This window comes from Nesoenas mayeri (genome assembly GCF_963082525.1).
Source record: "Nesoenas mayeri genome assembly, chromosome: 1".
In the NCBI taxonomy this organism is placed as follows: Eukaryota; Metazoa; Chordata; class Aves; order Columbiformes; family Columbidae; genus Nesoenas; species Nesoenas mayeri.
In genome coordinates this window covers 18848662-18870753 of record NC_137541.1, presented here as the reverse complement: position 1 = coordinate 18870753, position 22092 = coordinate 18848662, and positions in this window count along the sequence as shown.

Sequence of the window (22092 nt, the reverse complement as noted above, 5' to 3'; positions counted from 1 at the left end):
TGAAAACATATTGTTCCTGAGAGAGAAACATTTCACCACTGCCTTTAGAGTAGCAATTCACAGTGACAAAGGTAGCCAGTATATTTTGTTTGATTGAGACTGTACATTTTGGGGGAGGAGGGAAAAGTACAAAACACATTTTAAGTGCCTTGAGGTGTCTGTTGTACACAAGAGACTCAGCAATTAGAATTCGCCTCTGATGAATAATCTGAATCTCTTGTCCTTGATATTTTTGTCCAGAGTAGACCTTAGAAAGGATGTACATGTACATTTTGTTGAGCATTTAAAGTACTCAGAAAACAAAGACATAAGCTTGCATATTCAGAACTGATTGGAAGGTATGATTTTAGATGTAAAGATTTCAGACGTCCATTAGTGGGATCTGGTTCCCAGAAAATACATGACCTTAATCTGATCTGTAACTGAGAATACCAGAATGGAGGTACCCAAGACCTAAAAAGGGAAGAGTAAAACTGAAATTTCAAAACACAACCAATGTCCTCAATTTCCCATTCCATCACTCAGTTTTCTTCCCTGTGACCCCACCTTACTTATAATCTGGTGAAATTCCTTTGGTGATGTCATTCTCAGGGAACAAAAGTCTCACTTATAAAAGGATTTTCTTTATTTTTCATAATTTAGCTGAACCAACACAAAACTGAATACTGTAAAGCAACAAAAATTATGTAACATTTTTAATTGTTCTGTGTTTACTAAATAAGGCTACTATACTCCCTTTAAAATAAATTCAAACAGAGTTGGTAGAGTGAGGGATCTGGCTCTTGAGGTCTACATGTACAGTAAATGTATTTAGCATAATTTATTGCATGACATTTTAAACCTGACATTGGTCATTTATAGTGCAGTCAGTATATAACATTTTTCAAGTGGCTGGGCTTTAATTGCTACTTTGACAGTGGTCAAAATCCTAAGATTAAATAAGAATTTTGTATATATTTATTTTACTTGAAGACAAAATCATCTATAGTTTATGTTTCCTGCAACCTCTGCATTAAATAAGCCTCAGTATTAGAGCAGGCCTTAAAATAAAATTATTTAATCAACTTTTCATTTTTGTACCTTTCATCTATGGTCACTTGAACAACTTCTATACATTTTTCTTTAGTAGAATAGAACTAGCATAACACTAAAAGTTAACTGGAGTATTAGGTAGTATACTTGAAACCATAATACATTTGCCAGGAAGAAATTAAGCTCCCTTGTTGATTGCATCATACCAACATGTACCAAAGTTAGATACTGAAAGGTACAGTAAAAGGGAAAAAGATTTTGTTTCTCTGTTTTATCATAATTTCCCCCTCATCTATGCTATCTTTGCTAAATTTTTGCTAACCAATAATGCCAAAAAAGTGGGCTTTCTAACAATGAGGTAAAACACTGAAAATGGGTTTAAGGAACAGGCTTCAAACTGACCCTTACATAAAAGTAGGGGGAGAAAAAGAGTAGAGAGACAGAGAAAGAAAGAAAGAAAAACAAATCTTGCTATGAAGAGCAATGAGTAAAATATTTTACACTCTATTTTTATCAGTACATAAAGACAAAATTAAAAATAAAATAAAAATAAAAAATGCCTTCCAACAGTGCAATGGTTGAATGCATTTATGTAATATAAACAACATTGTTCTTTGCTTTTTCTACACAGTCCTCTCTGGTCATGCTTTACATCCAGAATGTCCCAATGGAAGAAAGCAAACGACACCAGTCACTTCAGAGACAACTGAAGTAATAAAACACAACTTAACTCTGAACCACTTGTCATGACTGTCAGAGTTATCACGTTAATTGTTAAATAGGATTTTCTACAAATATACAACATATAAAAACTGTTAAATATATAACTTTAGGCTTTTCAAAATACATTTAATGATCTCTTTCAAACAAGTGTTACTTTTGTTTTCTCTTTAATTAGCTTTCTGGTGCTAAATGGTGTATCAGATGAGACATAGGCCACAGATGACCAAACATGCTCTTTGCAAATACTGTATTATCCAACTTTAACTATCAAAAATGGAACTGTAGAAGAGGCATGTTTAACTGGTTAAAACTGAAAATGATTTTAGTACGAGAAAGTCAATCTAAGTACAGAGGAATAAAGGTGCCGTGTAGACAGTTTGTGTTCTTTTTGTCCGAGTTTTTCAAACATAGGTTGCTTTCTCTCGGTGTTCCACTACGTTCTCTCAAACGTGGAATTTCAAGAGCAGGTCTCTGAGTTAGTTTTTACTGCAGCTTTTCATAAAGACTTCTGCTGGAAAACATCTCAGCTCTGTGAAAGCTGAATCATGTCTTTGTAGAGACCTCCTACAACTTAATGACATAACTCTGTTAACAGTAAGATTTTGTCCACTTTAAAATAGATTTTGCTCTTTGGTCTATTGTATATACTGAAAGTATAAGAAAATAAAAGCAATTCAGACAGTTTAGGGTACAAGAAGAGTTTCTCTTTTGCACCTCAGTGTCCTCCCATAGGCAAAACAGTCTTCTCTAAGGCTGATTGGGATGATACTCTTCATTGTAGCAGACTCTTCGGATTAAAACATGTAGCTAACAGCAAGTCCAGCAGTGGTGTATAACGCAGATGAAACGTTAACCATGAACTTTTTTGTATTGCTAATGCCCAAGCATATCTTTTTCTATATTCCTTAGTCCAGTGATCCTTAGAATGGCAGAACAAACTTTAGCTCATGATGGGAGAGGAATTATGCTGTCATTCATGAGATACAGGGAAACAGACAGTTGAGCTGATGACATTTAACGGATGGTGATCCACAGCAGTGAAACTTGACTAAGTTAAGTAGCTCAGACAGAGCCTAAACCACTCCTTCGAGGATTCTGTGTTGCTGCATTTGTCAGGAGACCTGTAAATCAATAAGAACAAATGAGTCAGTGTTTTCATTTACAATCCTGGTTATCTTTGCTGTCCATTATTTTAAAATACGCTCTATGAAGATTTTTCAAGGAGACAGTTAATGAATTAGAAGATAGTTATTTTTCACAGGAAACATTTTCCTTGAGAAACAACAGATGAACAAACCTATATTTTTAGTCATTATAGAAAATTAATACTTTAATCATTATTTCTAACAAAGTCATGAGTATAAATTATAATTTACAATAACTTCAATGCCATCTACTTTCTAGCAAGCTCCAGGTACATTCTTTTTTTGAAAAATAAAATCACAGAATGTTCTATCACCTGCATTAAAGTTACATAGAACAATATCTAATACAGATAGTGATGAAGATGACTATTACTTTTTACATATAGGTTATGATGAAAAATGGACACGAAAGCCATGACCATTTATTAAAAATGTAAGCATGTTTATAGTGGATGCTTTTCTGCCTTCAAGTTTCCAACGAGCACTGGAGTGTGTCTAATTTAATCAATACTGCCCTCTAGTGATGCTATTACAAGTGCAGAATAAGGTAAATAATGTTTATTAATAGTGAATTTAATCAGAAAATCGTATTAGCTACACAGCAGAAGAAAAAAAAAAAAGAGAATAAAAGATGAAGGGATAAAAATGGGCAAAGGATAGTCTGATTCACCTGTTGAAAAGAAAATGGAATGAAAGCAGGGGTTTGAAAGAGAAACAAAACCAAAGTTCACACTATTAAAGAAAACAAGATTTCTGGAAGACAGCACAACACAAATGAGAAAATAATGACTGATTTTTACAACACGGAGCCAGCTAGTCATGCTCACCCAAAATATCAGTTTAGAAATGGTTTCAAAATTACACAGGTACTGTACAAGACAAAATGTTTTGAGGTGTATTTAGCAAGTATGATTGTTACACAATGTCTTTTGAATGTTCAAACACTGTCTTCCACTTTGGCTTTGTTCTTTCTCCAAATAGTCCGAACTGTTATTACTGATGGAAATATCACACATAATTCCAGAAAACACTGAACAGTGAATATGTAAGAGCAAAACCAATAAGAAAATCCAATTAGCTTGGTTCAAGGCGTGTATTAAATTTAGAATTTTTAATCTAACTCTCAGAGCAGTAAACAAAAGAAATACCTGTCTCCATATCAATTTACTGACAGCTTAAAACATATGACTCTCTCTATATATGTATGTAGAAAGATAGATAGACAGACAGAAAGATGAATACTTTCCTTATAAGGCATAAAGTGTATGTCATAGATTTCTGCTTTTGTCCTCTCACCTTTTCCAGGAAAAAACACCCCAGAAATCTTGCAAACAGGCTTTCCTTTTCGGACTAGTGATCAGATCTCCAAACCACATGGCCTCAGACAGGCTGAAGGCAAAAAACCTCATTGATTATTGTGATATATTCCCCTCTTTTAAATATACATTCAGCAAGAGAAATTATTTTAAAGTTTTGCTTCCATTAATTGTTCTGTTTCCCCTTAATACTCTTTCTTGGGGCTTCTTCCCCTTAGAAAATAACACAACTTTTAAGGCAGTAATACTTTTTGGGTAGTAATACTTTTCAGGCAGTGAGACACAAAGCAAAAGATTTATTGTTTATTAGGTCTGAAAGTAAACTACCATTGTGTTAAGAATAAGGCTGACTTAGCTCCATCTTTCCTGAATTATACTGGAATGGCCCAAAGATAAAAGCAATAGCGTAAACTGCTAATAGAATATGTGTTCGGTGTTTTCATAGTGTGCTTCTCCACCATATTGGTCCCAGGATAGAGGGAGAATTCGGGTACAAGCACATTCATTTGCAGATACCTGCTGCTTTGCCACTTTATGGATATATAAAACTTCCTTCCTGACTTACTATCCCAGTCTCCACTTTGCACACCCCTGCTGCATGAATATGGTATCAGCACTTTAAAAGAAGGAGAGAAGAAGGGAGACGGTTACGCATTTTCAAAATGCTGAGGCAGGACAGAGAGCAGGCTTGAAATAAAGTTATGACAGGAACAGATTAGAGAAGAGGTGGTGAATTTACGGCTTTGGACAACGACAGAAAATAAAATGAGAGGGGAAAAAACAAAAAAAGCATAGGTTAGCCAGGGAAGTTTAAACATCATTTATTAATGAAGGCATGAAAAAGAAGTAAGATAGGTAATAGGAACAACAGATAAAAAGGATAGAGGAGGATAGGAGAGAGTGTGGAGTTGGGACAAAAGGAAGAGGATGGACACCTACCCTCCCACCCCCTGGTTTTTCTTCTTTCATTCCTCATTACAGGTAAATTAACCACTCACAAGAAAAACAGACAGAACAACCAAGAGAAAATAGGGATTCCCAAAATGACCATAAAAAGGACTCATTTACTATTTATACTAATAGTTCAAACCATAAAAAGTACCACATCCCTGGTAGGCAAGTTTGAAGGAAAATGATACTCTTGATGATTGTCTGGCAGCAATTTCTGGAATATTAATTAAGTCAGTAAATTGCAATGAAAACTAAATTCCAAAACTACATACACAAAACTGCTTTAAAGCTTGGGTAGGTGTGTTGGTATTGTTTTGTTCCTTTTCTCCCTTCATTTCAGAAATTTGCAGCAGCATCAAATTAAAGACAGCCTGGGCATCAATCACATAGTACAAGATTTTCTTTTCTGTCCTTCTCTACACAGAATTCATCTCAGTTCTACGGACCATTGCACAAGTCTGTTTTTCACTGACTTCAATTAAATCAGAATTTCTATGCAGTGCTTCAGATAGTAGGTTCTGCTTCCTTCTGAAGGAACCAGATGTTCTGGCTGTAAGTTTGGAGAACTCTTGACCTTCTTCAACTTTGACGTATTGAGCACGCATCTAGTACCAGAGATTAAAATACATTATCTGACTGCTTACGTCATGGAAGACCAAGCTCCTGTGTGCTCCACAGAATTCTGCTCAAGAGGAAAAATCATTTTCCTGACTGCATTATAATAGATAAACCAGAGCACAAGAAACAATACATTTCATATGACCATATATATCTTATTATAATTCCTGGATGGCTTGAGTATGTCCTGAGAATATTTGGCTTATTAGAGCAATTATAACAGAGTCCACTTCATTTGTCTTATTCCGAAGGGAATAGAATTAGGGATGATCTTTCTCCAACTGTGCCCTAATGGTACATAAAATAAAAGGATCCATTGTTTCATTCCTATGGTCAAAGACAAAGAACATATCTGAGTAACCTTGAGAAGATGGGAATATGTGGTGCTTTGCAGACTTACATAAGCTTCCCATCAAAGGAAACCCACTCAAAAACCTCTGTTTGTCTTTCAGTGTAGTATCTAGGATCGACTTTAGTGACAAAATCTTTGAGTGTCTCATCACAAACCAGAAAACTGAGCCAGGCTTACTGTAACTGGTAAATACTTTCAGTCAGGACTGAGTTTCAAGCATGCCTGGCCTGACCTTTTGTTTTAAATGGAATCCACATAAATACCAACAATTCAGTGTCAAGCCTGGTAAAGCTTTAGCAGTTTCAGCTGGTTTCCACTCCGTATTTTTAGAATAAAAATGAAACTCAGAGTGAACTAAACTCGTTATTTTTGCTACAGTAGCCAAGTGCTTTTACATGACTGACTATTGAAGTTATACAGCTACTCTGTGATGACAGTTCTGAACTGTTGATCATGTTTCCAGCACCAATTTCTGGATGCCTAAAAAGTAACTGGTCATATTAAAGAGGTTTCAGTGTTGCCTAACAGCTGAACTACTTGTCTAAACCAGGTATTTTACACTTTCAACTATAGCCTTAAAAATGTCTCTCTGAGTCCTAGGGTTCTGAATAGCTTTTGGTTTGGGTCTTCGTTTTTTCTTCTTGTACTATTATATGAAAAGCAATCAAACAAACAAACAAACCAACCCCACAACATTTTGCACAAAGTTAATTCACAGAGATAGATGTAGGTTGGGCTAGTCTCTGTCTCACAAATCTACTCATAATGGAAACAGTCCCAAACCTTTTACCAACTGACTGCAAGTCAGAGAAACAGCATGTCTTTCCCCTCTGCTTCTGCAGCTGTCTGTTCTAGGTCCCTGAATAACTAAGCATGTATAATGCAGAAAGAAAGATATAAAAGCATTAAAATGCCCAAGGAAAACCTTACACTGCCTTGCAAGATACCTCATGCTTTATGGGAATAAAAATGTAGATTTCTGGTGATGATCCAAGCAGTAGTAATGACCTGTTGCATTTATGAGAACTCCCACAGTACCTTCTGAAAATGTATTCTGTTTTTGTCCCTTCCTCTTCCTTTCTCCATACTGTTCATATATGCAAATTGAACGGTTTAGTCTTCAGAAAAAGACAAGTTAATCTAACTTTAAAGTGCCTGTAGCTATTAGGAATAAGACAAACATGGAAGCTACTATACTTATTAGTGCTGCATCCCATCTCACTGAGCTAGCCACGGGAAGGATATCTTCAGAGATCAAACTGTAAACCTGCAAAACTAGGAATAATAAGATTGGTCAAAACTAGAGTCTGTGCTTATGGGTGAATGTTTATTGAAAGTAGCCTAGTGTATTCAGTAGTGCATACGCAGCCATTCCTTCCTTTGCTACACTCCAATGAAGTAGCATTCGTGAGTTACAGACCACAGAATCCAGTCATTAGCTACCTAGAAGAACACGCCTCTTCTTTAACACCCACCAGCTGTTTTTTTCACTTCTACTATTAAGTCAGACACAAAAATAAGTATTTATTCCAACCCTGAGACTCTTTGCAAAGGAGGCTTTTTTTCCCCAATAACAATTATTTTAATATCAATAGTCTGCCCAGAACTAAAACCAAAAAGTGCCATTTCCCCTTATATAACACTCCTAGTCCTGTTTTCGCAGCTTCCCCTAAGCATCTGCCAGGACTATCAGCTTGATTATTAAGTTCCTTTTCTGTTAAAACCCTGTTTGTCTCCCATTACCTTTTTTGAATTTATAAGATCTTAGAAGGTGCTGGTCTGATCATACACTCCTTCCCTCTACTGAATTGCCCATTACTTCATAAGCAATACTAGTGAAAGCACTGGCACAGTTCTTATACTTAGATAATCCTTAAAATGCATAAAAATGGTATAACCAAGTGTTGTAACCCAGCTGAAATACATTTGACACAGGGTCATGCAGGTGGCTTGTGTTTAAGAACTCAGGCCGAGGCCTATATAATAAGGTAATCTTGCTTTATAGCATCTGAGCATATGCAAAGGAAAAACAATGGTGGTAGCAGAAGAGCAAGCAACAAGAGTATCTTTGCTCAGAGCATTCAAGGCCCTTGAGCACCAAGGTAAGCATGGGGGATATTTGGCCAGAGTAGAATTTGGAGCTGTTGTGGATAACAAAAGAGCCAGGCAGGTCTCACTCTGCCCCCTCCATGAAAGTCTAGTCAGCTCCATGAAGCAAGGTGGATAGAAAGAGAGAATGACAAAGAAGATCACACATCTTGTAAGGTATAACAAAGCAAAGCAGTGTGTTTTTCATCTCTTATGTGCTGGGTAATATAGAAACACACTTAAAATAACTAGCTAATGGCCTTGAGTAAGTAACCCAATTATATCTGATTTCTTTTTGCCCTTTTAACATGTTTAGAGGCATGCACCTATACGAAGTTTTGAGGCAGGTAAAACTAAGATTTGTAACTGACATGGAACTGTAAACTTGAGAAGTTACTACTTCTCTGCCTCCTTTTTGCTCTTCAAATAAAAGCAACTGCAATATTAGCACAATTGAAACAGTGTAAGAATAGCCAGGGGCTTTCCCCAGGGTATTGAAGAAATAACCTGGATTTACTGTTCCTGATGCTTTTCTCTAAGGTAGGAGACAGGTTGAGATTAAATCACCAACATATCTAAGAATCTATTTTTATTTAAATGCAGTAACTTGATGTATGAATTATGACTATTCATACCTTTATTGAAAGCATACTATATATAGATGAACAAATATTAACAAAGACATAACCTTAATTAGATTAAAACTTTTTGTGAAATAAATGCCTTTAATATTTCTGTGTACTAATAAAAATCTGTTAAATATTGTGAATCTCCATACAATAATGCTTGTATTGCCACAAGAGAAGAATATCTCATGAAGGTGATGAGAGTTTTAACTACAAAGTTGGAAAAAACAGACTTGCCTATATTTAAAGCTTACTAGTCTACCTGATGGAGAAAAAAACAACCAAACCAACCCAACAATAACCCACATCACCCAGCATTGAAATGTGCAAAGAAATTTGAACTGTTACTTTTTCTCTAATTAGAGAAGATTATTTGAGGCATCTGTGAGTGAGATCTGATTGACAGGCAGCTGGTCTGGAGCAAAGTTAGTCTCACAGTTCCAATAAAAATTGGAGCAGTGATCTCCTAAGACTGATTGTGAAAATAGTTTTAGATGGAATATTTAGGATATTTCATCCATTAAAAGAGATAATTCTGACTTACAAAGCATGAGCTTTATGCAAGAAATTCAACTGTTAGTGATGGAACTGAAGAGTCAGTGTTCACCAGCGAGATACCATGCCTGCTTTCTGTATTTCATCTGAAAATGTACTGCTTAAGAAAGCAGTCGTGTTTCGCATAATTCCAGAAAGCACTGCAGCACAGGAGATGACTTTTTACATGGGATTTTTATGAATAAGTTGTGTATGGGAAATAAATCTCAGTATTAAAAATTACTCTGCTTAGCCTTTGCCTGTGACTTGAGGAGAAAGAAGTGGACAACTGTGAGGAGTGGGAGTGGAAGAGAAAAGATGTATGTAGGTCAGGTAAGAAGAATGCATGAGGGATTTTGTTCTAGAATAGCCTGGTTTAAAACAAAAGCAAGAACATGCATAGGATTCTCTGTAGAAATAACATACAGGCATCCACTGCAAACGCAGAAAAGCAAGTGTGTTCTTCAACAAAGTTCAAATATATGTGGACACATATGTAGAAGAAAGCTCACCACTGTTCTTAGTTTTTATGTCTACTGCAAAGAAAGATATATTTTCTAAAAGTAAATTTTTCTAAAACACAATTGTTCTTAGACAGTCCTCTCATATGCATATGGAAAACAACACAAGCATATATTAGCACAAATTAATTCAGCTTTTTAAACCTTGATTCTACTCATTTTGAGTACAAACCCTAAAATTCTCAGCCTAACAGACCTTGTTAACAGGTTTATGAGATTTAGTTCTGGGCCTCAAAGATACATTACAAAATGTAAAAAAATCTCTCCCTGAAACACCTCACTACAGAAACAGTAAGGTTGTTCAGGAAACTGAAATGTATATTCCTTAAAAAGTCAACTTTCCTGTCTTGTATCAGATGAAAAAAAAGGATTTTTAGAGATCCTCCAATCCTTCATTCAACCATGAACATTCTGAAATGACAGTGGAAAATATAGTGACCGAACAAAGTATTTTCTTCAAGATTTGGGAAGGATATTTCTCAACAAGGTAAGGGGGAAACTGACAGGAGTAGATAATTTGCATACAGCAATATATGTTGATCTTCTGTTTAGTGACAACATATTCATCAAACTTAAAAACTTTCAAGTCCTCTTGTACTTACTTTCAGGAAATACTTGATGTTTGTTTCATGATATTTTCTTATTACCCTGACTAAAATATCCTTTTGTAGACCCATGCTCATCCTCCAGTTCTAAGTTTTGCATGACTATGGAAAAACTGGGAAGAAGGATGAGACAGGGAATTTAAGGATCATTATCCCAAAATAGCCAATTAAAACATTTTTAATCCCTAGTAACAAAGCAGACACCTAAATGCATTATACTGTGTAGCATTCTGATTTACAGTGCAAATATATTTAAACCTAACACAAACTAGAGATGCATAAAATGTAGCAGTTCAAAAATGAACCAGTGTGTCACTGTCTACTGGAGGCACGGCGCTCTGTACACTGTGTAGCATGTTGGATCTAAATTCTTTGGCAAGATCACCATAGCTCTTCCTACCCTGTTTCTGTGGTATTTTGGCAAGCAATGCTGTGGTGATCAGATTCTGCAGAAGACTGCAAACAAACAACAAAAGAGGAAAAATAAACTGTGGCAAATGTCAAGGAATTTTCTACAATTTACCATAAATTTTACAAACACAAATGACAGAACTATATAAAAGCAGCTGCAATACAACTTTTGCAGAGTAGGAGAGGAAGTTAATTTGGTCATCTCTCCACACACAAACACATCAATCTCAGAGAATCTTACCACCTTTTTAGTTTCATGTGTCTCTTATTGAGGTGGGGTGAGTCCCCTACCTTGTAGTAAAAACTTTCTCAATCAGATTTTAGGGATTCCCAGCCCAGTGTCTCTTCCATGACAGCCCTTCAACTCCCTGTTATTACAATCTCCTTGGGTCAGATTCAGAGATTATGAAACCTGAATGTAGGTATCTATATGTGATGATTAAGTGCTATTTCATTGAGGGTCAACAAAACTTAGGGTTCAATTCTACCTAAGCATAGATGCTTAGCGGCTGTGGGACATCTTTTGGCATCTCCTCTTATCTGCAGATGCACTTCAAAATGCCTTGTGTCATACATTTGTGCTCCTGAACATGTCTTAGATGCTCGGAGCATTCAGCCTGCCCTGGACATGTGCGTTCAGAGAACTGAAGTCTGTCCTTATTCTCTTTTCTCAAGCTGAAGAGTCCCAAGCTGCTCCTGCTTGTGACTCAGTGGGCCCCACTTGGTCATGAGCGACCCACTAGACCCTAGTGCAACTCCGCATGCATCAGTTGCCCAAATCACATTCTTGTGACTGAGCATTTCCTCTGGGTTGAGTCACACAGATGACAGGGAACAGAAATAACATGCCAATCTTGTGATGAGTCCCCGGCCTAAGAAACCAGCAATCACAGTTCAGTTAGCTAAAGCTATGAGACAGACCATGAAACATTTGTGTGGGTCTGTCCTTAACAGAAAAATCTCGTTACAGTTATCACACAATCTTAGAAGTTCAGGAGGATGCAAGTGTCTTATTAGACTATGCACATGTCATTGCAAGTGTTATGAGAGCTGTCGCTTTGTTTCTTAGAAACATTTATCTGACCTTTGTTATCTTTCAAGCTTGTTTTCACATAAGAATGACAAATAGTAACATCAGACCCTGAGAATACTTCAGAAATTACTGAGATATTTAAGAGGTGCTTCTGGGTTAAATCAGACTAAAATGCATTTTTCCATTTCTCACTTGTTCCAATTGCAGGTGTAGAAGGGATGTTCCTGGTTCATTAAACAGTTACTCAGACAAAATTCAATGAACTTGAGAAGGAAACAAGCTTCAGGTGAAGACAGTGGATCACACATATCTGTGCTGTTCATCACAGTAACATTTCCAAGTTAATAATCTAATGCAACAAACCAACTCCAGGAACCACTAACATGAAACTTGTTTTTAATATTAGATATTATAAATTTAGGATTTTAATGTTTTCATTATGGTAGAATTTTTGCTGCTGAGAGCTCACAGACTTCTTTTACTCCTCATGAATTTTCTCAGATTTGAAAAAAACATACAAGAGATTGGAAAAATTTCAGCTGCTGGCAGTATCAAGCCCTTGGTTCCTCTGATATGTCTGGTTTTCTGAGGGGGAGGTTCTCAAGACAGAAGGAAGAGATATCACCATGTTTTAGCAGTTACAAGAAAGTACATCAAAGTTAAAGGGATAGGTTCTAAAATATTAACTATAGTCCAGATGGCTTGCGTGGGTGAAACTTGAGAATGTTTTATGAGAAATCACACGAAACTCAGATGCTATAGAAACAAGAGACAAAACAGAAAAAGAGGAAAATGTATTACTGACTCTGCCAGACATGCTAGGCAACATTTCATAAATATCAGACGGAAGAAGTCATGATCAACCTTTCCTTTGAGGTCAGGAATTACACGGCATATAGAACAGAACTAATGCACAAATGACATCATATGGTTTGAGTTTCTGCTGTCAGAAAGAGACCTGTGCAGCATTCTCAGAATGGGTCTTGGCTTAGACTACGAGTTTCTTGGAGATGTCACTGTATCAGGATTAATTAACAAGAAATAGTTTGCATTTCTCTGACATTGGCCGTTTTCTGCTAATTAAACAGAAATGGAAAAAAGAAACTTTTTTTTTTTTCTAAGTAGAAGAGGAAAACTGATCTGTATAGGAGATAATGTGGGTGTGTTCCACAGATTCTGTGAGATTCACAGGAACCACCGTGGGAATGACAACATAGACAGGCAAGTGCTATTGAAAGCCTTGCAAGGTACAAGCATATTTGCCCAGCAGTTACATCTGTTTGTAAGGCTTAGCTGCAGCTCTCCTCTACATACAATGATTAACTCTGTTCATAAACTGTTTTATCACTGCCAGACTCAATAGGTGCAAGAACATGTAAAACTATTTTGAATAATTTTGCTCAATAAATACAAGATATTTCAAAAAGTTAAACTTTCGTTTTAAAGTGAATCAATTACTTTTCATTTTGCATCCCAGGAGTAGTACTGTATAATATGATACACTATTATGAGTATATACCATTAATTCTGACATTTATTACTTAAGTAATTAGCATCACTTGTTAGTAAGAACTGACTGAAATGTCTTATTTTCAGTGTCAGAGTGTTGTTTGTGCTGTCGTGAAATGATATTATACTTCTATCTGGAAAATGGAAACCTGGGCTCTAATAATGATCTCATTGACCTTTGGGCTTCTAAAAGCCTAACTTAGAATTTTGGTTGCCAAGGACACTTTAATGGACAACCAGACATTTTTGAGTTGGCAATTCAGTTTTTTCAGTGCCTACTGCACCTACACACACATACTTTGGTTAACTTATTTAGGTGTCTTCAGTTAGAATGCAAAAATCATATTGAATGCTCTAAAAATGTATAATGTAAATGAGATGAAATCTTACCTTTTGGAATGACCTATGTATCTCCAGTGATGATGGGGAAGGCAAACAGCAATGAGTTTCTAAAGTCTCTATTTTTTTAATATATTCTAAAAAATATGTTCTTTGTTGTGTTGTGGGGTTTTTTATTTTATTTTAATAAACAATTGTATGCTGTGCAACTTCAAAAGATAAGATGCTGTTTTCATCTTCCTAGAAAAAAAAATATTTCAGGCTAAGATATTAACAGCAAAATAGCTGCTTTTCTAATTAGTACATTTGATGCTTAGCTTCTTTTCATTACAGCATGGACAGAGGACACTTTGATCTACATGTTTTAATCAGTGTTAAGTAGCATTGGGCCCTAATAATTTAAAACTGAGATAATCACAAAATGAATCGTATAGCTAAAATTTGATTTGATCAATACATCCTATTATAATATGTCAGTATGAAACGTTATAATTGCTACTGATATGCCATAAAACAATGTCATAAGAGTAATGAACATGTGAAATAATGTGATTCAATTAAAAAGTTTATTTTGGATTCCAACATTAGAAGCATTGAAAATACTTCAATGTCAAGAAGAAGTGAAAATAACAAGTTTTAGCAAATGTGATTAGTTATTGCACTGATTGTTTTTTGATTTAACCTTTTGTTCAGGAGAATTTGAAATTATTCCTGAACCTTCTCCCTTCCCTTTTAAAAACTGCACACTAGCACTCTATATGACTAAAAGTTTGGGTGAAGAAGGTTCACTTTTTTACAATATATGCACTGTCAAGTCTTTAAACTTACTCTGATAAAGTACAATTAGTTAACCTCTGGTACCTGTTCTTCATACAGACTTTCAAAATGCAGAACAGCTATATCAATGGGTAATGGGGGCCTTTTCACCATGATTTTCCATTTGAAGATGTACTTATGCTGATATTTGATTACACTAGTGTTCCTCTATAAATAGTAGAGTATCTGCATATTCCATTCCAACTCTGTTCCTGGGAATTCTCATTTGAAATCTGGCAATGTGGTAAGTCGGAGCTCTGACATTTGGAATGCTCTGGGCTGACTCCAGATAGAAAACAAAACAAACAAACAACAAAAAATCAATATTTACCAGAGGTCACCTTTCTCAAACATGGACCAGACACCCATGGCCAAGCACATATAAACTGCAATTTAGCACTTTGCCATCAAAATGAACAAACAGTGTGACTTGAACGTGATCCTGTCATTCCTAGCAATGACACTGCCCTGCTCACTTATGAGTTAGTCAATTGTGCGATAGGCCAAAAACACACAAACAGTATTAACATTTGGAAAAAATGATAAGTATCGTAAGTAGACATTATTCAGAAGCTACAGATTCAGATCTGTATTAATGTAAACAAAGAGATATATACATTTTTATTTAAAGCCTTGTACACAGTTTGATCTGAAATTAGTGCCAAGATTCATCAAAAGCTGTCAATTCCCATTTGCTCTGCTAATTTGAGACATTCATGTACATGAATATAAGTATACTTTTGTTTTTCTGCAGTCCTGCAGATTCTCCTGAGACCATTATAACTGGCTTATTTCCCAGTCTTCTCTGTAAAGGATCTTTTGCTCATAGAAACTGTAACATAGTGTCCAAAAGTGAAAAATGTGCCAGAACACTTCTGTCTGGCAAGTTTGTGAGTTAGGGGAAGGAAGTGTTTTAATCTCAAGATATGAAAGATAGGCTGAACTCTTCACAAAGTCCTTAAGGCTCACAAAATGACAAATAATTTTAAAAAAATGCTCCTCGATCCTTTTGCCAAATAAATGTAATTATTTACTTGTTGATTACATTTCTGCTGTTTAATAGCTATAATAAAAAGCTTTTTATTTATTACTGATCAACTATGTGAACAAAGACTGTAGAACTCACAATTCTATTCTTATCGCAAATAAGGCACATAGTTTAACAGCCATACTTTACCTTAAACATAGTTCACAGCTGTCACCTACAAACTGAAAATAATGTTATTCACTGGGATTTTGAAGACAGAATAAGGCATACACTTTGTAACATTTCAATTATAGAAAGAGATAAGGGGTCTAAGGAGAAATTTAGGTGCAGTATCTGGAAGTAGTATGGCTGCTAGCATAGCAGAATTATTAACTTTTATTATGTCAGAGAAGCCCTTAGCTAAATTGTGTGAGTCTGCAGGTTCTGGTTAGTACTTGCTTGGCGGATGTCTCACAGTGCAGTGTCAACCTGTTCACAGATTCGTGTCTATTTTTAATTAAGTGAAGTGTAAGAAGTATTCAAGTAGTTCCTTCTTTTCTTTCTTTCTTTCTTTCTTTTTTTTTTTTTTTTCTTTTTGTTTTTCTCAAAAGAACATGATCTGTGCTAGTTTGCAGTATCACATTCTCTCTGCTCCTCGCAATGCTCCTGGCTGCACAGTGGTACACCTAAAACAAGAAAGGTTTAGTGTTTGTTTTCCCTTACCTTAACTCTAGAATAGAGACAAAGTCGATTTTGAAATCTACTACAATGAAAAGAGAACACAACACGAGTTTCTTGGCTCATTGGTAACTATTTTTAATTAGATCTAATCACTGAGTGTAAGGGTTCTATTCATTAACCCCAGCATGCCATGTGCAGATGTGTCCTTGTACTGCACGGTGATGGACCGGAAGAGGCTCCAGTGATGATGGATGCCTGCCTGCTCTTCTTCCTCAGGGCAAAGCAGCGTGGCAGCTGTGGGAACTACCTCACAGAGGAATAAATTGCAGCAGACCAGCCACTTCCTTAAAGAGAAACAATCTTCTGCCTTCTGCGTACCTTGTGACAGAAGTCTGCACAGGGAGAGGTAGAGCAGAATATCTGACTTCTGATAAATTGATTCAGTAGAAGTTTGGACAGCCCAAAACCTCATAGATTCTCAGATCTATTAGTCTCCAGGTAGTTAACCTGCAAAACAACATCCAGGCTCCATGAAACTTCCTGAGTGACTGGATTCTGGCTCTGTCTTTGAGTCCTCTGTGGTATTGTTACAAAAAGGGGGCTGGTGTATTCTTCTGCAGCTCTGATTTTCAGGAAATTAGGTTTGGATGCAGCGCTTTATGCAGAAGCCCAGAGTACCAATATGCATTGGATCAGCCTCAGTTCAGACTTAAATGATGGAATACACATTTAGTGGATAGCAAACACACTTAGCTACAAGACAGGCACTAAATTGCTCAGTTTTGCCCAGTAGCCACACCCCTAGTTGTATGCAAAAGTAAAATGATATGCCTGTAAGCAACTTTACTGGGAAAAAAAAAGGTTGTTTATGAAATGATAATGACCAAAGATACTAGGCAGGATATTTATTGAACTCAGACTTGGATTTAAGCCTCATCAATAAAACAGGAACAGCATATGCCCAAGTCTATTGCAGTCTAGTCCATTTAAGAACACCTGCTTCCCTGTGCGCTCTCTCCGATAATCTGCTTCTATTAACACTTGTGCCCTAATCACCACACCGAATCTGTTGAAAACCAGTATAAATACACATTCTTGACCTGTTAGAGAACACTCGCATCTGTATTGACCATGGGCTATATTCCTCAGGAATTATTAAAAGGAAGTCAGAGTGAATAAAGCTGAACAGGGTCTAGCCCCGTGGGCCCAAATTGCTTTTGAAAATGATCCTGAACATTTTAAAGGCTGTAGCATAACAGAATATTTACACAGTAAATATCTCTCAGGTGCCTTCCAGTGTAAATATGATAAATACAGCATTACAAGATTCAAGAGGAATGCCTACCCTAGGAGCAAAAAATGCTGATGGGTTTTGCACATGAGGAGGGAGCAGACATCCTACTGCACATCTCTTCATCCTCACCATTCACCAGTCCCATCTTCCACACTATCTTTGAAGAATGTCTCCACAAAATATGTTCCTCACTGAGAATGAATGCAGAAGGAGACCTACTTTTCTTTTCTTAATGAAGTTAACTTAATTTGGAATTGCTGAAGCACACAGAGAGTGGAAATTGGCAAAGTCATTTTGCAGATGTTTTTCATAGCAAAGCTACCCTATAGTCATGCAGGACTGACTGGAATGCCTGAAGTCAGACCTGCCCTCAAAGAGCTCAACTAGATGCTCTTGACAGGCTTTAAAAGATGTTCTGGAAACACTAAGATGGGACAAAAAATGACAAAGTTCTATGAATGTATCATACCCTCTGAGAAATGCATTTGTGACCCACTAATGCATACTCTGCCTTACTGCTAATATGATCCTGATGTTTTTTAAATCTAAGAATAAAATATTTTTGTAGCATTTGTTCTGTTTTACCTGTAGTAATGAAAAATAAGTAATTAAGAATTTAATGGAAGCAGACTGTAAAAAGTAGTGCTGGTAACTTCTTATGGCAGTCTTGTTCTGTCTTTTAAAACCATCACATTTTAAAATACCCCCAACATTTACTTCTTTCCCTTGTACTGGGTGTAGCATCTAAACCACTTCTTTTGCAATACAATTTTTAAACTGCTCAAGATAGCACAGGATATGTGCTACTCCTGTATGACACCCACAGACTGTCTTATGTCTCAGCTCCAAACACAAGGAGACATAAATGGATGATTTTTATCACATTTTAGCTCTAACAAACACACAAAAATGGCTGGGAAGAGTGGAGTCTCAGCTCCATCACCTTTGCCATCAATCAACAATGGCCTATACTGCACAAAAGGAAGCAAGTACTGTTCTGTCCCATACAGCAGCCTGAAGTGAAGCAGTGCATCCCAGGGACAGGAGAGGGAGCTCGTTTTTGTCGCAGCATCTCTTACAGCACCTTCCAGCCTCACATCGCCTTTCCTGTCACCCGGGCCCGTCTCACATTATGACACCGTCAACCCTCAGTTTATTTCTAAAGCTACTTTGAGGCTCAGCGCTGCCCACTAGTTTAATGCCCATGAAGTGAAAGAATCACTCTCGGCAGGACAGACAGGAGATGACTGAGAGACAACCTGTGATCCTGAAGAGCACCCTCACTCCAGCCACTGCACCAGCACAGGGCATCTTCGTAGCCTTGTCTTGGTCCCAGGGAAGTAAATGGAAATGATGTAACTCCTTATGAAAAATTAAGGGTATAAAAGTTGCATAACTGACTGACCAATAAGAGAAGCTTAAAAAAATCTTTAAAAAACAGGAAGAGTCCAAACCTAAAATCTTTTCTCCTGCTTTCAGGCCCCTTTCTCATAATTTTGGAATCACATCCATCCATTTATTCTCCTCCTGGAAAGAAGGAAATTGAAATTTAAGGCATTTCTGCTGTGGGTAATTAGCTATAAAGGGCAGCAGATGTACCAAAAATTTCTCTGTGGTTTTCAACAGGAATTCCTCCATGGTAAGACTATTTTTAACATTTGTGTTTTATAAAACAAACCAAACCAAACCAAACAAACAACCCCAACTGAGTCTAGTGAAATTTTATTTTACTCACATATCTTATTTAACAAAACATGAAAGTAAAAACATTAGATATGCAGGTCTATGTTGCTAGTGGGAGATGTGGTCATGCTAATACAAGAAGGAGAGTCCTATGAATTATGAGAGGTGTATTAAAAAAAAATCTGCCATACAGACCTAACTGCTTAATGATAAAGGCTGCATACTATTTTGCAGAAGATTGTTTATTTTATTTTCTGCGACTTTCACTTGTAAGTAATACAGGTGTTTGATCAGAACTTCTGAGGGCAGTGAGGTACCCAGCAGAAACGAAATATCTCTAAGTACAGGTAGAATGCCTTTCAGGGGAATCCCTTTCCATCTTCCTTGAACCTACTTGTCAATGATTGCCACCTACTGACTGAAATTCAAGTGGAATAAAGGAGGGATAAAATGGGGGGTTGAATGGTAGTCTGTCCTGTGTTTCATAAAAGGTTTTAAAAACATCTTTTTTGGAGGTGAAATCATGCTACGCACCTCAAGTCAAAGCACCAGTCCCCCAGCATATGGGATCTTTAAATGCGTAGTAAAACAAAACAAAACAAACAAACAAAAAACAACCCACAAAAAAACAACAACCAAGAAACACCTGCACGATTAGAATATGAGACTATTAGGAAGTTTCAACACTCAGGGGAAAAAAAACAAAACTATTGGGAGTAATATATCCAGAGAAAGAGCATGACTAAATCATTCCTAATGAAAGTATCACTAGGACATTGTTCACGTACTTTGGATAACACTTAGGAAGCTGATAGCATATTTTTCTATTGCACTGTGTACTCTTGACCTAAACAGAGAACTTCAGTTTCCATTCAAAAGGCAGAATGTTCAAATTTTATAGAATATTGGGACTATATATACATACATGACAGTCAAGTTTGAATACAAACCCAATTATTTTAATTGAATAATTTATTTGGTGTGCCTGATATGCTAAGAAAACATTCAAAATTATTAAAAAATGTAAAATAACTCACTTCACAAATCTAAACAACTTTAGCATGCAATCAGTTCTTTTCTGTACATCAATTGATTTAATCTCTTTTCATCCTTTCTGTGTTATGCTTTGTCACATGAGTGGAACAGTGCTATAAATCAAGCATTTATTTGCTTTATTGCATAAATCTCACAGCAATAAAATGGAATTGATCACATAAAGAAGTTTAAGATGGGTTTCAGTGAATTCTTGAGATGCTGTAAATTAATCATACAAGCTGATATTGTATTTCCTCAAAGGAAATATATTTAATAGATCCTTTTTGAACATTTTATCTGAATATATGTTTATAAATATTGCTGCTACTCTTATTTTTTTCCAAGATGATAAAACCACTATGTTTCCCTGGTGTCATATGGTGCAAAACAAATCAAGAAAAGTTCTTTATTACTTAGAAAAATACATACAACAAAATCACTGGGAAATTAAAAATAAAGTTACGAATATTTCTTCAGCAACAATTAATGCATTCCTAACCTTTGTTTAAATGAAAATAGATGACACTGCAAAGGGATCCACAAAAATGGAAAGTCATACTATATAGAGTATGTAATGCTAACCTGAGATAAGATTTAAAGGAATTAAAATTGAGCTAGACAACTCATTCTTTGCATCTAAATGATACTGTCCATAATATAGTATTTTAAGCCATTAAAAACGTATTTCACTAATTTCAAAGCTGCTCGATTTATAATACTAGAGAGAAAAGTCTAAAATTCCATTGGGAAAGTACAAATTAATGATTTTGTATGCACAGATGTAATTTAAACCAGGATTGCTTCTAATTCATGAGTAGCTACTGTATGAACATTGTTACCACAAGTTCTTCTTCACTGTCTCCCCTCTCTTTTGCAGAGACCTGAACTGGAAAAGTGCAGTCTCCGCTTGCTCCTGAGCTCCTCTGCTGAATCTGTCCAGAATCTACTGACTTGTGCAAATTCTGTCCTAAGATAGTTATCACTCTCTGAGAAATTGGAAGCAAAGCATGAACATCATTCTACTGGTCCCCACAGTGCAAATGAACATTAACAAAAATATAGATCTAGGTTAAATTATGACCATGAGGATGTAAGAACCTCCCCTATTTCCAGTCTTAAACAACCTATCAAACCTGACTTGGATTAGTATAGAAATATAGTATTAAAAGATCCAAAACCAGTGACAGACAAGGTAATATCCATTCCTTTAATAATCTAACAATATGTGATGATTTTACTTTGCTCTAGGACTATTACTTCTAGAGTGACAACTGTCAGCATGGTGGGGTGCCTAACCATAAACCCTTGGAAAAAAAAAAAAAGGGTGTATTATTATTATTATTATTATTATTATTATTATTATTACTACTACTTTCTTTTCTGGTGAAGAGCTGGCTGGTAAATCTAGGTTGAAACACTCCACTGTCAGATAATCAAAGTCATAATGAGGCTGCTCTACCATACCATAAGGTGGTTTATGTGAATGGAAATTATGCATTTTTTGGCATGGAACAAGGCCAGAAAACTTTGTATCTGATTTAGAGTACAAACTGAGGGTTACTTGTATGCAGTGATACGGATAGGGTAAAACCTAAAACATTTTTAGGAGGCAAACTGGTCACAACCTAGAAAATAACATTAAACTTTGCTACACAGGGTAAACATTGGCAGTAGTACATAAATAGTAGGATTTTTATGGGATGCTGTAACAAAACCATTTTCTTTATGTTTCCATAATATAACTTGGTTCACTGTTGAAAGAAAATCCAATCAGATTAAGGGCATGGTAAATGGTTTTGGTAGTATTTTGCCT